At 38.5% G+C, this 22,187-nt stretch overlaps 1 protein-coding gene across 9 annotated transcripts in view; it reads right to left on the bottom strand.

Annotated features, from left to right (window-relative positions):
- Positions 1-22,050, bottom strand: part of ATG13 (autophagy related 13) — a 53,199-nt gene extending 31,149 nt beyond the window's left edge. For 3 of the 9 annotated variants that reach the window (XM_019412327.2, XM_019412325.2, XM_019412322.2), the window contains exon 1: positions 21,711-22,047. The gene's annotated coding sequence lies outside the window, so the exon portion shown is untranslated. Of the gene's footprint in view, positions 1-21,205; positions 21,322-21,710 lie in introns of all 9 variants that reach the window. The other 6 variants (XM_019412323.2, XM_019412326.2, XM_019412328.2 and 3 more) reach the window with 6 other exon arrangements.
- Between the last annotated feature and the right edge of the window lie 137 nt (positions 22,051-22,187).

The following is a 22,187-nucleotide window of genomic DNA, read 5'->3' on the forward strand; positions in this document are numbered from 1 at the left end:
AACCAGTCAAGGAAGGCAGACTATCTCTAGCAAGTAGTCCAGGAAGCCGAACAATAACCCTGTAAAGAGCCCAGTCAATACCTGGTTAATAACTGACAGCTTCCCCAATTTCTGTCCCTGCTTCCAACTTAGGAAAGCCAAATATGCATCCCTAACCAACCACATCCCTAACCAAGCCCCAACTTGTGGTTAGGCTGCCTACAGTGTTCCTATGCCAATAACCCCAAATCAGGACATACCTGAAGCTTTGTCTTTTTTCCACTTTTTTCCACTGGTCTACCTGCCTGTGAGTCTCTGCCAGTGCAAGTGATGGTGGCTAACTCCCCTGCCATGACAAGCTCTGATTAAATGGCCTTCACCTGTTCTTAATCTGTGGCGTTTCTTTATTTCTATATTAAAAGCAGCCTTACTGAGGTATAACTGGCAATAAACAATATCTGGAAGTGTAAGACATGGTAGGTTTTGACATATATTTGTAACTGTAAAACCACTACCACAAAATAGTGAACATCTCTATCCCTAAGTTTCCTCATATTCCTTTGTAATGCCTCCTTCCAGCCCCTCCTCAATGCCCCATCCCCAGGCAATCGCTGCCACGCTTTCTATCACTATAGATCCCTATCTGTATTTTCTAGAGTTTTATACAAATTAGACCACACAGTATGTACTCTTTGGCTTCTTTCACTTAGCATAATTATTTGGAGGTTTACCCATGTTGTGTTCCACGTTCATAGCTTATCCCTTTTTATTGCTGAGTGGTATCCTCTTATGGAGTCTTTGAAAGTGATTAAAAGAGGTTCTTAAACTTTTTAAGTCCAATTTCTCAACTATTTTCAGCACTCCTTTGTGCTCTGTTGAAAAATTTTGCTGATCTCAAACTCATGAAAATCTTCTACATTTTCTTCTAAAAATGTTATTGTTTACATTTCATGTTTCGATTCATGATCCATCATAAATTAATTTTTCTTGTAGTATAAGTTTGGGGTTGAGGATCATTATTTTTAGTCTTAGCCAGTCAGCTCAGACTATATAATAGATTGAATTAGAAACACCAGAAGATCTATCTGAAAATGCCCAATTTGTAACTAATGAAAAGACTAAGACTGAGGTTAAAGTAGGAAGGGAGAAGTAGAAGAAGTAGACATTCTCCAAAAAGAAGAAATAGTTTAAAAACTATAGCAGTACATAAAATTAACATGGAAGATAACAGAAAAAAAAAAAAAAAAAAACGAAGGCCACCAGAAAATATTGGCATAAAAGAACCATAAAGAGAAATGCAAGAACTAATCGGAGAAATAGGAGGCAAAAAGACTTCTGAGCTGTTATTACTGAAATCAAGAGGAAATAAGTTTCAAAATTGAAGCGATGGCCAAATAATATAAAGCTCTTGTGGAAGAGGCAAAACTTTACCTCTACCCATCGTAGGTTTTCAGCTGGGCCTCTTTAACAAAAAGACAGATGAATAAGAGGAAAAAAACAATTTATCAACACCTGCAGTGCACATCTCACAAGAGAAACCTCAACAGAAAAATAATTCAATACGGTGGCTTAGAACTGTTGCTTATATGGGATCTTCAACAAAGAATGGTAAATTTCTAGAGAAATGATGGGACAAAGGAAAGCAGTTCTTCCAAGGGCGGCAAACTGTAGGAAGGTATAAATATATGGGAGGAAACTAATGGAGTAAGGGGTGTTGGCAGATTCCACTGGTACCTTCTCTGAGCTGATAAGAGTCTGCCTCCAGGAAAAGGAGAATTTATATCTCACCTTTAGGCAGAAAAGCAGAAGGTAAAGAAAGGTTCTCCTCCATTTGCTGCTTAATTGCCTTAATTTTGATCTGTCAAAATAATTTTTATATCGAAGAGACATATTTTGGAGGGACACATTCTGATTTCCTTTATTCTTGAGGTGAGAAAAAGGACACTGGACTTGGTGGCATGTTGCTAATAACCTTTGAGAGGATTGGTTCTTAGAGTGGTGGTGATTCAACTGGCTTCTGAGAAGTTGTACAGAAAAAGACCTCAAGGTGTTGTTGAAAGGATTTTCTCTGTAGCACAGGGCTATCTGAGCAAATTTATGTGGGGTGGGGGGAAGAAACCAATGAAGGAGAAATAAAATACCTGAGAAGAAACAATCCCCGGACTCAGAAGCCACAGGAGAGTCCACTGGGAACAAGGACAGGTTAAAGCCTAAAGTGATGCAAATTATAAGGGACTTACCTTTTGGAGACTACCATTTGTATGTCTGACAGCGTTTAAAACATACCACCCACCTTCAGACCTTCCTAATTGTGGTTAAAAATAACACAAATAAATGTTATGGTAAAAATTAAAAAACAAAAAACTTTTAAAGGGCTAAACTGCTTATAGCCCTGAAGCAACCCAGCAACAGATCTGAGATAAGAATAGTCCTGGAGGATTGCACTGCCCTTATTTTATACTGAAGTGGGGAACTGTGTTCCCACCACCAGAACTTCAACCAATGCAAACATAATAGCACAATGACTCTTGTGACTTTTTGTACCACTGTAAGCACTAAAAGGATTATGTAGCTAGAGTTAGTTACTGAGCCAAAAGGGTGATCTCGACTGGGGAAAAAGTTATCTATCTCACAGGCATCAGAGTTTGTTGTTCCCTCAGGCCTTGTCTATCACACAGTTAGTTCACAGGCTACAACAGGAATGTAATACAAAGTCTACCTTACGTCTTACTTTTTGCAAAATCCCTTGAGTGTTCCAAGGAATACAAAGGGGAAATTTGGAACAAACATTAAAAAGAGACCTACAATTGAATTCTGTCCTTTTTTCTGCCCTTTACTAATACTAGCCAGTTACTAAATCCTTCAAGCTCTTGTTTCTGCAAACTCCTTTATATTTGCTACTCTTTCATTTCCAAAGATACCACCTTAATCCAGGTCTCATTTCTTATCTGGAAGAGACTCACTTGGTTAGTTACTCTCCATTTGAAGAGGATCAGGATATGCCATCCCAAAATAAGCCACTTTGGCAAAAAGTTTATTTTTAGCTGAAGACATTTGAGATTCAACAGATGTAGAAAGAAACCTTCTCGGGCTTCCCTTATCTGACTAAAAGCAGAAACTTCAGAGAAATGAGGACAGCCATAAATTCCCATTTCAGGTTGGCATCTATTCCCAAGAGAGAGATCAGGAGTAGACCTACCATAAATCCTCTCTCTGGGGGAAGTTTCATGGTCATGAAGAAAAGGGAAAGACCATTTGCACCTACCTAAACAAATATCATCACAAACTTTCTTATCACCCATTTCTTCTCCTAAAAACTCATTTGTTTTTTCGAAAAAACCTTTTTTGCTCTTCCCATAAAAGCCTCTTCTCCTAGGCACCTTTCTCTTATTCAGTTAGGTATATAAGTCCCAAATTCTAGCCACCTGGGTTATTCATCGCTGAGCACCCCTATGGTTGCTAATTAGTCTTGTGTCAGTTTATGTTGCAGGCCCCCAAGTACTAAATGTAAGAGTGTATAGGAAAAATTTTCCTCCCCAACACCTTCTAGGTTACACTGTAAACCTCAGGCAAACTGCTAAAAGACTAGTCTAAGCATGATGTCATTATATTGCTCCTATGCTCCAGAAATTTTGACAAACTCCTCAGTCTGACCTTCAAGATTCCCCAAGCAAAGTCAGCAGGAAAAACAGGTGAAGTGATTTTGAAACGGTGATCAGAGGCTTACTGGCACATTTAGGAAAGATCTCGGTCGCTAAAACTACCAAATAAATGGTGATCCAGAACCAGTGTCTAGTCCTTGTATGTACATGCTCAGAAAACTAATTTTGTTAGTTCAGTCGAGGTTTTGAGAACAACTTCAGTTACAAGAGACTGCTTATACACCACAAATCCAATTATTTGAAAAATAAAATTGCTAAGTGGATGGAAAGAGAAGCATCAAGATATCAACATACTGCCTTTCCTAAAAGGAGACAATTTTGCGAAATTAAAATCATGTTGGATGGCTAACTGGTATCATCCCAGTATGAGGTCCATGTATCTTTCTCTCCCTCAGGGACAAGCAAGTTGGAATTCGACCACCAAGAACCAAGAGAACCTTCTCACTTGACAATGTATGTATTCGACTTTCTTTTAAGACACTGCCAACCATGGCTCAAGTTAGTCATTGTCACCAACAGTTACAACTGCCAAAATACATTAAGGGTGGAGGCCCTCTGATAGGGTGGGTTTTAAGGCAGTACATCAGCTGCTAGAGGACTGAGGCCAAGTAGGGCTTTTATGTTATCACTTAGTTCAAGTCAAGGCCATTTTACCAATTAGCATCCTCATCTCTCAATTACATTGCAAACTCTGCTGCAGACTTTTAAATTTCTTATCCCTTTCCTGATAATATGCTGAATATGTAAGTTAATTAGAGCTCCTTACCTCTTTATTAAATTTTTCGCCCTAGGGACATAACCTAATTACTGTATATAATTTCGGATATTTACAAAAAATTCTATGTGGTTCCCACCAACATAAATTTGATTAAATTTATCAAGTGTCATCTTTTACAAAATGGCTTAACTAGGTCAAAAATATATTTACACATCATAATCCTCCAACAATTACTGCTTCCCATCAAGCTTAATCAACACCTATTTTCCCCAGACTCACCACTTACAGCTTTGCCTTCCTGAGAAATAACCTCAGTTAAGGCCTTTGTTCAAAATTTGAAACATTTAAGAAATAACAAAAAATTATTTACCAGGCCTTGAATAGCAATTTCAATTTAGCAACATTCTCTGCACATCATTTTCATTAATAGAAATTCATAACAACAAATAAGTCTTTGAGGTTCCCAAAGTGTTTAGAACAGGTAGAGACTTATACCTTAATAAATTGTTTTTAAACAAGTACCAAAAATATAATAAATCAGAATGTGTGGTGTATATATGCCATGGAATATTATTCAGCCTTAAAAAGGAAGGAAATTCTGGGGTGCCTGGGCGGCTCAGTTGGTTGAGTGTCCAACTTCGGTTCAGGTCATGATCTCACAGTCCATGGGTTTGAGCCCTGCATCGGGCTCTGTGATGACAGCTTAGAGCCTGGAGCCTGCTTCAGATTCTGTGTCTCCCTCTCTCTCTCTGCCCCTCCCCCTCTTGTGTTCTCTCTCTCTCTCTCTCTCTCTCAAAAATAAATAAACATTAAAAAAAAAAAAAAAAGGAAGGAAATTCTGACACATGCTACAACATGGATGAACTTTGAGGACATTAAGTGAAATAAGCCAGTCACAAAAGGACAAATGCTGTAGGATAGCACTTTTATGAGGCCCTTAGAGTGGTCAAAATCATGGTCAGAAAGTGTAATAGCGGTTGTCACGAGCTGGAGAGGAGGAGAGAACAGGAAGTTAGTGTTTAACAAGTATAGAGTTTCAGTTTTACAAGATGAAGAGATATGGGGTTGGACGGTGGGGATGGCTACATAGCAATGTGCATGTTATTTATTTAATACCACTGAACTGTACACTTAAAAATGGTTAAGGTGGTAAATTTTACATTATTCGTATTTCAACACAACAGCAACAAAAGAAAATTTGCCATTAAATTAATTCTCCCATTGTTATGTAATGGATGTAGGTAATCATCAACCTCCAAATACTAGACAGAAGGTTCTTTATCACTGCTCCAGTGCAAAATATATAATCAACTAAGGGAAAAGCACACTTAATCCGATAGGCAGGTTCTCTAGATCTTTTACTTTCAAACAAATGCTAATTTTAATTTTAAAAAAACTGTTCTACTTAAAATAGGCAGATAAACATTTATCTCAACTATTTTCCCAATCTCTAGTTAAAAACACAGAACTATAAAGGTTGTAAATAAATATTTCCTTTTATAGGAAATAACAAATGAAAGCTATCAACAAAACACTGGGGAAAAAAGTAAGCAGACTGGTTAAGTATAAAGGTTTCCATGCTTATGTTTACTTCTGCTCACTCCTAAAACAAAACAACAAAGAATGGGGGAGGGGGGTGCTTAAAAAGCACACACACAGATCAGAAGATGTGGCATGGAGATATCAGGCATGGAGATGACAGCATCACAGTTCTGGAAGATGGAAACCGGAAGAAACACATGAGTGAGGAGTGCAGAGCTGATATTCCAAGCCAGCCACAGGGCAAATCCAAAACAAAGCAAGTTCATCTGAACCAAAGAACCCAAAAAAGGTTAAGGAATGAGAGGTACCAGAACTCTCTTAATGTAGAATGGCAGATGGGGCTGAAAACAGGAGGATTATCTTAAGAGCCCACAGAAGAAGCAGTCAGACCCTACTCTGAGCCCTACCCTCCTTTCATAACCCCACTCAGGGCAGAACTGCCCTTCCTCTTTAATTTTAGAGGAGCGGACATTAATTTTTTTGAAACCATGAATCAGAAAACATGCTGGACTTCAGGGTGATTGGGTGGCTCAGTTACCTAGGTGTTTGACTCTTGCTTTCGACTTGAGTCATGATCTCATGGTTTATGAGTTCGAGCCCTCAACAGGGCTCTGTGCTGACAGTGCAGAGCCTGATTCTCTCTGCCCCTCGGCCTCTCTCTCAAAAATAAACAAACATTGAAAAAAAAAAAAGCATGCTCAGGGCACCTGAGTAGCTCAGTCAGTTAAGCATCTGACTTCGGCTCAGGTCATGATCTCGTGGTCCGTGAGTTCAAGCCCCACATCTGGCTCTGTGCTGACAGCTTAGAACCTGGAGCCTTCTTCAGATTCTGTGTCTCCCTCTCTCTCTGCCTCTCCCCTGTTCACACTCTGTCTCTGTCTCCCTCTCAAAACTAAATAAACATTAAAAAATTAAAAAAAAAAAAGCATGCTGGACTTCAAGGATCAGATCCATATGAGGCACTCCCACTCCCATCTCCGAAGCCCCCTTCTTCACTTAGCTTGAAAAACACTGGCAGCCATGTTGGAGGCTTTCATCAAATGACTGGTGATCCCTTGGCTGTCCCATTCACACTTGAACATGAAGCACCAAAAAGACAGCAGAAACTCAGGTATATGAGTGAGGTTGGTTAACTGGTGGGGCTCACAGAGGGTCATCAGGAACAAGCTGTCCCCCCCCCCCAATATTTTCAATTGAAAGAAACCTCAAGTGTCAGTATATAGAGGTTTGGCCCTCTGAGGACACTGAATTTTCCCCAGAGAAGCTTCTAAGAACCCTTGTCCTGCTGGGGACAAGTTTTCAATTCTTTATATGGTAAGCATATGTTTAATTTTGGGTAGGGGAATGGGTGAAACAGGTAAAAGAGATTAAGAGATACAAACTTCCAGTTATAAAATAAATCACAGGGATGAAAAGTACAGCATAGGAAATACAGTCAGTAATACTGTAATAAATCTATATGGTAACCTTGAATGTATATCTCATTTCATGAATGACATACAATGCTAAGTATCTTCTCATATAATTCTTTGCCATTTGTGTATCTTTGATGAGAGGTCTCTTAAGGTCTTTGGTCCATTTTTTTAATGGGGTTGTTTTCTTATTGTTGAGATTTAAGAATTCTTTGTATATATTGAATAAGTCTTTCATCAGATGTGTCTTTTGCAAATATTTTCTTCTAGTCTGTGTCTTGTCTTCTAATTCTCTTGGTAACTTTAGTTCTTTTTTTTGAAAAGCAATTTATATATGGAACTAATCTAATATTGAACAGTTAACACTTCCTTGATTTATTTTAAGGATGACTATTATTAACCAAATTCAGTTGTTTTGAGTAACGACTCCTGACAAACAATATTGCTTTCATATTTATATAATGCTTATTTCTATTCACATAAATTACAAAATAGTAACCTCAAAAACTATTTTTTAAATGTTTATTCATTTTTGAGAGAGAGAGCATGAGCAGGGGAGGGGCAGAGAGAAAGGGGGACAAAGGATCTGAGGCGGGCTCAGTACTGACAGCAAGAAGCCTGATTGCGGGGCTCAAACTCACAAACTGCGAGATCATGACTGAGCCAAAGTCAGATGCTTAACCGACTGAGCCACCCAGGCACCCTAACCTTAAAAACTACTAAAGAGTAATGGTTGGGGGGGGGGGGGGGGTGGCCCGGGGTGGTTCAGTCAAATATCCGACTCCTGATTTCGGTTCAAGTCATGATCTTGAGGTTCATGAGTTTGAGCCCACATGGGGCTCCACACTGACAGTGCAGAGCCTGCTTGGGATTCTCTCTCCATCTCTCTCTCTGCCTCTCCCCTGATCATGAACACGTGCATGTGCTCTCTCTCAAATAAACTAAAAAAGAGAGAGAGATAATAGTATATTTTGCCTATAATTAAAAAAATAAATTACTGGGGCACCTGGGTGGCTCAGTTGGTTTGAGCAACTGACTTGATTTCGGCTCAGGTCGATTTCAGGGTCCTGGAATGGAGCCCCACATTGAGCTTTGTGCTGAGCATGGAGCCTGCTTAAGATTCTCTCTCTCAGGGGGCACCTGGGTGGCTCAGTTGGTGAACCATCCAACTCCAGCTCAGTCATTATCTCATGGTTCATGAGTTCAAGCCCCGCCCATGTCAGGCTCTGTGCTGACAGCTCAGAGCCTGGAGCCTGCTTTGGATTCTGTGTCTCCCTCCTTCTGTGCCCCAACACCACTCACGCTATCTCTCTCACAAATAATTAAATAAATAAATATTAAAAAAAAAAAAAAAAAAAAGATTCTCTCTCTCGGGGTGCCTGAGTAACTCAGTCAGTTAAGCCTCTAACTCTTGATTTCGGCTCAGGTCATGATCTCTCAGGGTTCATGAGTTCTAGCCCTGCATTGGGCTCTGTGTTAACAGTGTGGAGCCTGCCTGGAATTCTCTCTCTCCTCCTCCCCTGCTCTCCCTCTCTCAAAATAAATAAACTTAAAAACATAATAAAATGTTAAAAAATTAAACTCATGTTTACATGCAAGAATATGTAGATCTGTGGAGCACTGAAATTAAAACTCACAATTTTATATTTACTTTTCCAGCTAACAGTGAAAGATCAAAGACAATCTTTTCTTGCCAGTCATTTTTTCTACAGCAAGTATTTTCACATTTTCCTCAACAAAGGTTTCAAAGGCAGATGTATAAGAAATGGGTGAAGATTAAATACTTCTTCACAGTAGATTGTCAGGTAATAAGTGTATAATAAATAACAAAATTACAAAAATCACCATTTGCATCTATTATAGAATAAGTGACCCAAAATATCACCAGTGGATGATAAAAATCACTGGGTGAAAGTTTGCTGGCAAATGGAATATTTACACAATCTTCCCACAGATTACTTGTTAGTTACAGAGAAGTCTGGCCGTCAGAATCTTAACAAAGTGATCAAAGAAACATACCAACAATTGAAAAGTTGACATTATATTTTTCTTGATGTGATGTAGTAGGAAGGACATATTACCTAGGTGGCTTTCCTGCTAAAACTATGTAACCTGAATGTAAGCATGAAGAAGCAATCAGATGAGCTTAGGCATTTTATAAAATAATGGGCTTGTAGCTTCAAAAATGTCAATCTTATGAAAGACAAAAATAAAAAAAAGGCTCAAGAACTGTTTCAGACTAAAGGCAATTAAAGAGGTTTGACAACTAAATGCAATGTTTGATTATGGACTTTTTTATTTTTTTATTTTTAATTTTTTAAATGTTTATTATTTTTGAGAGACAGAGAGAGGCAGCATGAGCCAGGGAGGGTTAGAGAGAGAGAGACACACACACACACAATCCGAAGCAGGTCCCAGGCTCTGAGCTGTCAGCACAGAGCCTGATGTGGGGCTTGAACTCATGAACCCATGAGATCATGACCTGAGCAAAGTCAGCACTTAACCAACTGAGCCACCCAGGCGCCCCAATTATGGACTTTTAAAAAAGTTTCTATTAAAGGCACCTGGTTGGCTTACTTGGTAGAGCATGTGACTCTTGATCTCAGGATTTTAAGTTCAAATGTAGAGCTTGAGTGTAGAGATTCCTTAAAAATAAAATCTAATAAATAAATAAATAAATAAATAAATAAATAAACAATATTGAAACAATTGGTAACATGTGAATGCTGACTATATACTAGGTAACAGTATTGCATCAATGTTAAATTTCCTGGCTTTGATACAATTACACTTTGGTCAATCCTCTTGTTCTTCAGAAATACAAGTAACTTTTCTCAGGGTCCAGCCAAAAAAAAAAAAAAAGGAAGGTGTCATATACTATTATATCATACAGTTTATGACACATAGATATATACTGTATGATAAGTAAAGCAATGTGCCAAAGAGTGAACAATGTGTGAATGTATGTGAAAAGTATATGAGAATTCACTGCAAAATTCTTATAATTTTTTTATTAATCAGATAGTTTTCAAAAAAAATTTTTAATTAACAAATAAAATCCATTCTCATCAAATGGTCTATAACAGGGCAGAGAATTTACCTAGCTTTTGCCCAGTGTAAAATTTTCTAAAATTAGGTCTATCTCCTTGTGGGCCTATTTCAAACACAAATTTTCAAACATCTGAAAGACTGCTCTAGCTGTACTTCCAAGATTCTGTCACAGAATATCCTTGCCTTGGAGTAAAGTAGGCAAAGAGTTTAATGCACTGTCCCATGATAGATGTCAGTTTAAAATCTCTCAGGCGAACATCCAACAAGGCGGCTTGAAATGATGTTGTTAGTCCTCCCTCCCGCTACGCATAAAAATGCAGATAAAATATGACAATATAAAGGTTTTGACATACAACTGAATAAGAAAGATTGAGAAATCCCAGGTTCCAGAAAAGGGTAAGTCAACACAATAGATGTAAGGGGAAAAACTGATGTCAGGGAGCTGAGGCCTATGAGCAGCAAGGTCAGGTTCTTCTAATGAGTGTATCAGAACATGCATGGGCATGGAAGATAGGACCTCAATGTTACAGGCAGGTAGAAACCCAGTACCCTGCACAAAACTGCACAGCCAAGTGCTCGTTGATCACAGAGGCCAGAAGAACCCTAAAAAAGCAATAAAGAGGTTTGTCATCTATCATAGCAAGGCTCAGAGGTAGGAAAGTCACTCTCAAAACTTCAAAAGCATAAGCCAGTAAATTACATGGACGTAAGATCCAGCATTATACATGCATAGTAAGGAAACAAAAAGCCAAGAAATTAATCTAAAAACTGGTTTAGAACCATTGTAACCCCTAGGAACAGGCCTGGGAGAAGCTTTCACAACCTTGGATTATCAAGAGCCTGCTGCCAGGCCACAACGCTCCCTCCCAACTTTTAGCTAGGTGAATTCATAATTTAAAATTTTAAAGACTGGAGCACCTAGCTGGCTCAGTCGGAAGAGTATGTGACTCTTAATCTTGGGGCTGTGAGTTCAAGCCCCATGTTGGGAGTAGAGATTACAACAAAACAAAACAAAACACCTTTTTAAAAATTATTAAAAAAATAAAAATTTACGGTCTGCACATGGAAATAAAACACCAAGAATGCAAAAGAACAAGACAATATAAGAAACTACATATCTGAAAGAGGAGAGTGTGCAAGTTGAAAGAAAATACACTTACTTGTGAATTTGGTAAACACGTAAAAGAGAAAGCTTATGGGAGCTACAGAACGCTAAGGCCCAAATCATCAGGAGTCTGTGTGGGTATGAAAGAACCACAGTTGTAAAGATCTGGGTATAAGGTGCAAGGAAAGGTAGTTTTGGAAAACTACAGAGTGTACAGTATTGGGAATGGAGAGTAGCTTTGAAGGACGGGGACACAGACCTGGAGCTTTTGAACTGGAGAATCAGGGGTGATTTAGGATGTTGAGAAAGGCAACTGGGTGGGTTAAAAAAATTATTTCATAAGGTTTTTCTTAAAAATTGAGATGTACTGCATGTACCATAAAATTCACCATTTTAAAGTGTACAAATCAGTGCTTTTTAGTATATTCACAAGGACGCACAACCATCACATTTTCATGACACTAAAACGAAATCCTGTAGCTGTTATCACTCACTCTCTACTTCTCCCTCCTCTTCCCAGTCGCTGACAGGGAGCGCTAATGTGCTTTGTAGTTACGGACGTGCTTATCCTGGACATTTCATATCAAGGAAATTATACAATATGTGGCCTTTTTGTGACTTGTTTCTTTCACCTTAGCATAATGTTTTCAAGGTTCAATCTATGTTGTAGGTCTCAGTATTTCATTCCTTTTAATGACTGAATAATATTCCATGGCTACACCACATTTGGTTTACTGATTCATCAGTTGATGAACATTTGAGCTGTCTCTACTTTTTAGCTATTATAAATAATACTGCTAAGAACATTCATGTACAAGTTTTTGTGTTAACATATGTTCTCAATTCTCTATATATACCTACAAAGGGAATTACTGGGTCATATGGTAATTCAACATTTAACTTTTTGAGAAACGGCCAAACTGTCTTCCAAAGCAGCCATACCATTTCACATTAGGTAACAGGTTGAATTTTTTTTTAATTTAACTTTATTTTTGAGAGAGACAGCAAGGGAGGGACAGATGGGGGTGGGGGGAGAGGATCAGAAGCGGGCTCCGTGCTGACAGCAAAGAGCCCAACACAGAGCTCGAACTGTGAGATCACGATCTGAGCCAAAGTCAGACACTTAACCAACTGAGCCACTCAGGTACCCTTAATAGGTTTAATTTTAAGATCAGCACACAAAACAAGCACAAAAGGGACAGAGATAACACGTATTACGTATAGGTCTTCTTTTCCTTTTTCTCCAAGTATTCCTTGTTCTTCACAGTCCATCTCTGTTCCTCCTTTCCATTTTTACCCATAATATATATCCCAGATAAATTTATTATTGCTGTATTAATTTCTTTTTTCTTGGACCTAGAGCTTTATTTTTTTCAAATTTTTACTTAAATTCTAGTTACTTAACATACAGTGCAATATTAATTTCAGGAGTAGATTCAGTGATTTCTCACTTACATACATACCCAGTGTTCATCCTAACAAATGCCCTCCTTAATGCTCATCATCCTTCTAGCCCATCTCCCACCCACCTCTCTCCATTAACCCCTTAGTTTGTTCTCTATCTTTAAGAGTCTCTCATGGTGGGGCACTTGGGTGGCTCAGTTGGTTAAGCATCCAACTCTTGATTTCGGCTGAGGTCATGGTCTCACAGTTCGTGGGATCGAGCCCCACATCGGGCTCTGCGCTGACAGCATGGAGCCTGCTTGGGATTCTCTCCCTCCCTCTCTCTGTCTTCCCCTCCCACACTCACATGCTCCCTTGCTCTTTCTCTCAAAATAAATTAAAAAAAACATTAAAAAAATCTTAAAGAAAAAAGTCTCTCATGGTTTACTTCCCTCACTTTCCCCCCTCCTTTTTGTTCATCTCTTTTTGTTAAATTCCACATGAGTGAAATCATATGGTATTTGTCCTTCTTTGACTGACTTATTTCACTTAGCATAATACACTGTAGCTCCATCCACACTGTTGCAAATGGCAAGATTTCATTCCTTCTGATGACTGAGTAATATTCCAGTGTGTGTGTGTGTGTGTGTGTGTGTGTGTGTGTGTGTGTGTGTGTATCATATCTTTATCCATTCATCAGTCAATGGACATTTGAGTTCTCTCCATAGCTTGGCTATGTTTTAATTTTTTTTTTTAATTTACAAAAACAGTGGATATTTTTTTTCTCTCAGAAAACAATTAAATGTAAAATTGTGTGACTTAAAGCTAATTTTTTAAGTTTCTATTGTGAAAAAATTTAAACATCACTATCTCCAATAATGTGGGATAAGGTCTGCCCTTAGCCTTTGCCAGAACCGCATTTAATTTCTCCCTGGAAGAAAATAATGTCACCCTAGCCCACAAATTGCCTCTACAATTTTTCATATATAGTATCTGGCACATATTAAAATAAACTGGGCATTCATGGAGATAAACCCACATGACCAAAATCTAACAGATACAACATTAGAAATACACTAGAAATACATTAGAAATACATTAACAAAGTTATCAAGACAGAGACTTAAATATTACCATGCTTAATATGTTCAATTAAATAAAGCACAAAGTTGAGGATTTTGACAAAGAAATACTGCAAAAAAGAGCCAAGTAGAAATTCTAGAACTAAAAAACAAAAGAAAAAGCCCCCACTAAATTAAGGACTCAGTGGTTACTAGGAATTTATCCACAGGATACAGGAGTGCTGATTTGCAGGGGCACCTGTACCCTTATGTTTATAGCAGTGCTATGACAATAGCCAAATTATAGAAAGAGCCCAAATGTCCATCAAGGATGAATGAAGATGTGGTGTGTACACACGTACACACACACACACACACACACACACACACACACACACACTGGAATACTACTCACTGATGAAAAAGAATGAAATCTTGCCATTTGCAACAACATGGATGGAACTGGAGAGTATTATGCTAAGTGAAATAAGTCAGTCAGAGAAAGACATACCATATGTTTTCACTCCTATGTGGAATTTGAGAAATTTAACAGAAGACCATGGGGGAAAGGAAGGAAGAAATAACTTACAGAGAAAGAAGCAAACCATGAAGAGATGCTTTTTTTTTCTTACTTTTTCAATGTTTATTTATTTTTGAGAGACAGAGACACAATGTGAGCAGGAAAGGGGCAGAGAGAGAGAGAGATCTTAAGAGACTCTTAAATACAGAGAACCAACAGACTCTTAAGAGACGTTAAGAGACTCTTAAATACAGAGAACTGAGCGTTAATGGGAGTGGGGAGATGGGGCGGGGAACAGGGAAAATGGGTGATGGGCATTGAGGAGGGCACTTTTTGGGATGAGTACTGGGTGTTGCATGTAAGCGATGAATCACGGGAATCTACTCCTGAAGCCCAGAGTAAACTATGCACTGTATGTTAGCTAACTTGACAATAAATTCTTTTTTTTAAAAAAAGGACTCAGTGGTTGAGTCTTTGGGCACCTGGCTAGCTCAATTGGTAGAGCATACAACCTTTGATCTCGAGGTTGTAAGTTTGAGCCCCATGTTGGATGTAGAAATTACTTAAAAATAAAATCTGGTGGGGTGACTCAGTCGGTTAAGCATCTGACTTCGGCTCAGGTCATGATCTCATGGTTGGTGAGTTTGAGCCCTGCGTCCGGCTCTGTGCTGACAGCTCAGAGCCTGGAGCCTGCTTCAGATTCTATGTCTCCCTCTCTGTACCCACCCCCCCCCCACTCATACTCTGTGTCTCTGTCTCTTTCTCAAAAATAAATAAAACATTAAAATAAATAAATTAATTAAATAATTAAATAAAATCTTTGAGGGGCACTTGGGTGGCTAAGTCAGATGAGCCTCCTGACTTGATTTTGGCTCAGGTCATGATCCTAGTGTTGTGGGATCAAGCCCTGCATAGGCCTCCACACTGAGTGTGGAGTTTGCTTAAGATCCTCTCTCTCTCTCCCTCTCTCTCTGCCCCTCTCCCCTGCTTACACTCTGTCTCTAAAATTAAAAAAAAAATTTTTTAATACAAAATAAAATAAAATATTGAAAAAAAAAAAAAAGCAAAAGAACTCAATGGTTGGGTCTAACAGATGAGACCAGAAGAAGACAGAAATAGTGAACATGAATATAAGCCAAAAGAAAATATCAGGAATGAACTACAGAGAGGCAAAAGGATGGAAAATAAAGAAAAGTATATGAGAGGCCCAGAATGACCATATACTTTTGGGGTATTTTTGAAAGTGAAAGGGCACTATTTAAGGTGTTTTTTAATCATACCATGACAATAGGTACATAATGCGACGTGAGGTTATCTGAGACATTGAGAACACAGGGAAAAGTCTAACGTATGTGTAATTGGAGGCCCAGAGGGAAAGGGGAAAGAATAAGGAGAAGAAGCAAAATTAGGAAATGCATCCCTGAGAATTTTCATGTAAAGGGGTAAGGAAAAATAAAGTGGGTAGGTATGGTCTGGCCAGATTATTGGGGAATGATGAAAGTGAGCAAAAAGAGACTCTAAAAGATTAGTAGGAAGTCAGTGCAGATTTTTCTTTGGATAAAGATTTAGGGACATTAATCTAAATACAGAGTCGTGGGGGATAAAGTAAAGGGACAAAAAGCAATGAGACCAGCTAGGAAGCTACTTCAGCAATCCAGACAGGGGTTGGTGATAACATCGGATTTAAGGTGATACAGGCAATAAAAGAAAAAAAAGGGCAAATAATTTCAAAGAAATAACTGAATAATTTGGCAAGAGATTATATAAATATGACTCCAGATGATATCTTTCGTCCTTAAAATTGGGAAAAGTTAACTAAAAAAATAATCTGTTTTCCAGTTGTTCTTGTTTTTGAGAGGGGGGACACAAGTGAGCAAGGGGCAGAGAGAGAGAGGGAGACAGAAAGAATCCCATTAGGGGCAGAAAGGGAGAGAGAGAAGCTGGACTTACCAAAAGCTCGAACTCATGAACAGTGAGATCATGACCTGATGCTTAACTGACTGAGCCACCCAGTCACCCCTGTTTCCCAGTTTTTAACATGGAGTTTTTTAATATTTTGGATTCAGACTTAAAAACTCAAGATGGCAAATCAAGAACAATAAAGAATAGATAAGTACAAGTACAAACAGAACAAAACAGTAATCTTCCCACTTTCCAGGCATTAGAATTATTATTAAATTGTAGAGATCCTCTTTTCCATTTAGAAAGTTCTTTGCAGACAAATGATGAACAGAACAGAAAGGTTTAAACAACTGAAACAGTCTTCCTACCTAAAAGAGTTACAAAGAAAGTTTGGAAATAAAAAACAGAAATATACTCTGCTTAAACAAAAAGAAAAAAAAAAAGAGGAAGACGAAAGAAAGAAAAGTAAAAGAAAGGAGAAGTAATAATATTTATAACAGGATTCTGGGCCAAAAGTGATGAAATAAAATTAAAAGGGATATTGAGTAATGACAAAATACTCTCTGAAAATATAACAGCCATAAACCTTTATACATAAGCAATATAGTAATAAAATACATAAAGCAAAAGTTCTTAGAGATAGTAGGAGAGCTTGATAAAACCAAAACTGTACCTGAATATTCAACATAACTTTTTGACAGCTCAAGTAGATATAAACAAAAATGTAGAAGAACCGAATAATAAAACCAAGTCTATATGTATGTACTGGTATACAGGGCAAGTCACTCAATCCTTCTGTACCTTATATTTCTTTCTTATAAAATGTCAATAAGTGATACCTACCTCACAGGGTTGAGGATTAAATGAGATAGCTCCTGTAAAGAGTACTTGCTACATATGAGACCCTCAATAAAGCTCTTGTTATCTAACTTAACCATTCACATTCTCTCAGGTTCAAGGAACATGATAAATTAATCATGCTTTTGACTGATAAAATAAATTTTCCAAGATTTTTTTGCCCATAATCCAATAAAACTAGAAATATACATGGGGCGCCTGGATGGCTCAGTTTGAGTTCAGCTCAGGTTATGATCTCTCAGTTCGTGGGTTCAAGCCCTGATCCGGCTCTGTGCTGACAGCTCAGAGCCTGGAGCCTGCTTCAGATTCTATGTTTCCCTCTCTCTCTACCCCTCCCCTGCTTGTGCTTTCTCTCTCAAAAATGAATAAACATTAAAAAAAAAAAGAAATATACAATAAGAAGTTAATCATGTATAAATTAAATCATGTATAAATAAACACTTAAATAAAAACCAAAGTTACAATTACCTAGAAATTAACAAAATGGAAAATATCTGATGACAAAAAAGAGATACAGCAAAAGGAGAATTCAGAAGAAAATGTAGAGCATTAAGTAATTGTATAATTAAAAAGATTAAATTTAAGTATTCAATTTAAGAAACCAAAAGTAAAATAAACCAAAAGAAAAGGAAGGTGGGAATAATGATAAAAGCCATGCTTGTTAATTATTTATACCACAGAATAAATAAGGCCAAATATCTGGTTTCTTGCAAATTCCAACAGAAATAGATTCAGGAGTAAAAACACCCTTAAACTTATATTTAAAATAGGACAACTAGGGGCGCCTGGGTGGCGCAGTCGGTTAAGCGTCCGACTTCAGCCAGGTCATGATCTCGCGGTCCGTGAGTTCGAGCCCCGCGTCAGGCTCTGGGCTGATGGCTCGGAGCCTGTTTCTGATTCTGTGTCTCCCTCTCTCTCTGCCCCTCCCCCGTTCATGCTCTGTCTCTCTCTGTCCCAAAAATAAATAAAAACGTTGAAAAAAAAAGAAAAAAAAATTTAAAACAGGACAACTAAATCTCAATAAGTATTTCTCCGTATAATCTCTTTCCTAATGACCTAATAGTTGTGGGCAATACAGAAGAAATTGGAGGGGGCAGGGAACAAACAAACCTCAATATTAGAGAGAATATAAAATGATTTTTAACTCTGTATTTTTCACATTTGTATGAATCGAAAGTCAAAAGTGAAAACAGCCATTTTCCAAAGTAACAATATTAAGTTAACACTTCTATAAATTCTTTATTTACCTTTATTTTACTAAGAAGCTACTACTGACTGATAGTCAACTGTGAGTTGTTAACGGAACTATTTTTCTAAGTATTGGTCCCCTTCTCTTGTAACCAAGGACATATAGGTGACACCACTAGGGCCAAACAAATTTCCTGTAACACCTACACTGGCATTTAGAAGATTTTTTTAAATAAACTGGCCCACAGTTTACTCTACAGTTAAAAACAACTGATTATTTAAAATTAATTTTAAACCTGTTTAACGATTTAAAATCTATTTTAAAGATTTAAAACCAATTTTACATTTCTGTAAGGATTTAAAATCCTTTTAAATTTAAAACCCAAACTCAAAGAAAAGTTTGTTGATGCTCCTTGCGCAGAGAGGACTAGATAGCCTCCTTTGCATTCTTCCTGGCTGCACTGCCCTTATCCTATCAGGGACAACCTGCAGTTTTTACTGGTGTCCACAATTTGACTAAGAGGAAGCAAAGATGAGCAACTCATACACCCTTTCCTCTATTGAACTCATGCTTGAAAAAATGGGGCCTTGCTCAGTTCAACACCCCAAATTGGTGTTGAATTACTTCCAAGTAATCCACACATAAAACCCAGATAACCTTTGTTCAAGAATTTTTAGAAGAAAAAAAAAAAAAGAATTTTTAGTAATGTATACATATTTGAAGACTCTCAAGTCAGCATACAAGCCAAAAAAGTCTTAAGGAATATGAGCTCATTCATTAGCTGAACAGGCTGCATTTCTTAGTGAGTCTCTACACATTTACTGCATTAAAAAATAAAACCAAAAAACTACGTTAAATAATAAAAGGTCATAACAATGAGGAATTTTTTAGGTGTACTCTTCATCCTCTAATCTAAGCAGCTCTCCAACCAGTGTTATGAATGCAATTATTCATCTCTTCTATAATAAAGTTTTAAAAAGAAAAGAAATATTTGGGGCGCCTGGGTGGCTCAGTTGGTTAAGTGTCCGACTTCGGCTCAGGTCATGATCTCATGGTTCATGGGTTTGAGCCCCGCGTCCGGCTCTGTGCTGATGGCTCAGAACCTGGAGTCTGCTTCAGATTCTGTGTCTCCCTCTCTCTCTGCCCCTCCCCTGCTTGTGCTCTGTATCTCTCTCTCTCAAAAAACATTTAAAAAGTTTTAAAAGAAAAAGAAAAGAAATATTTAAAAGTGAAGTTTCAGGGGTTTTCAGGTATTGCCAAGGTTAAATAACTTCTCTCCAGACAAATATTCCAAAACAAATACCTTTCACTCCCACTTGAGCAAAATATAAATGCAGAGTATTGGGGATGTACTTTATCAAGTGGGTGCAATAAATTCTACAGTGGGTACTTTTTTTGAGTAGTCAAAATTATCTTTACTCATACAGTAGGACTTGGGACTCTGAAAGCTCAAAAGTCAATGTCTTCTTTTTGCATTTAGGCTCTTGGCACCCTACTCTGAGTCATGGAGGTCATAAGCTACTAAGCTAATGCAGAGTGGATGGCAGCAGGAGAGACAATGGAAAAAACAGAACAAAACATTTCTTGCCTCCACCTCCATAGAGTATAATTCCATTATGCATATAATGCATAGCTCCACTGTGTCCAGCTGATTCTTAGTCCTTAAGTAAAACACTATAATAGACTGTTGACTAGCTGAAGATCTGCAGTTTTTGCTTCAATTTTAATAACCACTCTTGAGAAAAAAAATACAAATACGCAAAAAGAATTCTTAAATTTAAGTACAATAGTTTAAAACCCAGTGGTTTGCCAATTTTTAGGTAATGTGAATCTCAAAAGTTGCCATACCCTTAACTTTCTATCCAAAGGGATACAATTGGAAAAGAGTGCATGAATTAACTACATTCATCTTATTATACAGACCAGTATGTTTGACACTTGCTTCAACACTTACTCATCATCCACTATGCATTAAAAAAAAATTTAATATTTATTTATTTTTGAGAGAGCGAGACAGGCAGAGCATGAGCAGGGGTGGGCAGAGAGAAACGGAGACACAGAATCTGAAGCAGGCTCCAGGCTCTGAGCTGTCAGCACAGAGCCCAATGCGGGGCTTGAACCCACAAACTGTGAGACCATGACCTGAGCCAAAGTCAGATGCTCAACCGACTGAGCCACCCAGGTACCCCTAAAAATATTAACTCAGGGGGTCCCTGGGGGGCTCAGTCAGTTGAGCATTAGACTCAATTTCGGCTCAGGTCATCATCCCAGGGTCCTGGGATGAAGTCCTGACTCTGGCTCTACGCTCAGCATGGAGCCTACTTAAGATTCTCTCTTTCTCTCTCTCTCTCTCTCTCCCTCTTCCCCGCTTGTGCTCTCTCTAAAAAAAAAAAACTTAAAAAAAAGAAAATTAAAAATATTAATTCAGGATTCCATTACACAACCATTCATAAGGCATCTGCTCAGCTGAAAAATGGAGTTGAAAACAAAAAAAAAATTGTAATTTAGTTGAAGCTGCAATATCCACACATAAAAAGGACTAACATTCATGAAACACACAAAAATCCAGATTAATTTAGTGTAAAGGAAGGGTCTGTTCTTTCCTATTATTGCACATTTCCCACTGAAACTGTTCAATAAATTCTATCTTAAGAGATTAGTTTTAAACTAGGTATAATGATCCAGCTTTCTCTCTCTAAGGGGAAGATACTAAAAGTGAAATACTACGCTCAATTGACAAGGCAAACTGGAAACTAACTGACTTGGAAAGTGAAAACGTAGACAAGTTAGTGATGAACCCAAAAAAGGTGCTTAGCCACTTACCCAGAGATTTATTAAATGAGAATGGATCGCAGGTTTCCACAGGTCGTTCCAACGACAGTAAGAAGATAGTCGTGAACTTTAGGTCCCTTTTTTCACTAGTCAACAGTCACCCTCACCTACACGCGGAGTGCATATTTGGCACTCAGCAAATCCTTTTTTTTTTTTCTTTTTTCTTTCAACAAATCTTGATAGAATGGAAACCTGCCTCCTTCGAACTGGTACCAACCCCGGAGTTACGGTTCCACAATTACCTCAAAAAGCCTTACAACACAACCCAAAGAGCGGAGAAAGTAGAGGCAAAAGCTTTGGGGATTTCTGTTAAAACTAGGAGCCATCAAGAGCCAACAGGGCCTACACCAACTCTACTTCCCAAATAAAGCTCTGGTGACTGTACTGCGGCTACCCAGCTGCTTCTTCACAAGGAGGTACCGGAAAGGCCGCAGATCCATAGCCTCCCACCCGGGGGCGCTGAGTGATCTGGGGGTATTCCCACTAAAGTTAGTACCTGCAAAGCTGCGACACAGAGAATGGCTCGAGGCTCTCATTACGGAGGCCGGGGCCTGGAGCCGGCCAGTTGCGCCTCCTGGCTGAGGGCTCGGCGCTCCGGAGCTGCAGTGACAGCAGGGGTCGCAGAGAGATACCACACGCCTCAGGAGGCTCGTGGCTCGTGGACCCCGGGTGTTTCACTCCCAGAATTGCGCGAGTTGTCGCACTCACATTGACCGGCGTTCTTCAAGAGTGCCCTCACAGCTCAAGCGATCACTCCTGCCTTAAGCCCAGCAGCCGGTCCCCTCCCGGCGCCGCCATCGTTAGTGTTTGTTTTCATCCGCTCGGATGAAGGCGGGGGGAGCAAGAGGGCTATGGGTGAAATACAGCTGCCTAACCTCATCCGCACTTTCGCTACGGTATGGACGCCCTATTTCATCTCTTTCCTTCGAATTACAAAAAAAGTTGATTATATTTTCATATAAATCTTTCTCAC

Source organism: Panthera pardus, unplaced genomic scaffold, assembly GCF_024362965.1.
Source record: "Panthera pardus isolate Hobbes unplaced genomic scaffold, ASM2436296v1 HiC_scaffold_12, whole genome shotgun sequence".
NCBI classification, from domain to species: domain Eukaryota; kingdom Metazoa; phylum Chordata; class Mammalia; order Carnivora; family Felidae; genus Panthera; species Panthera pardus.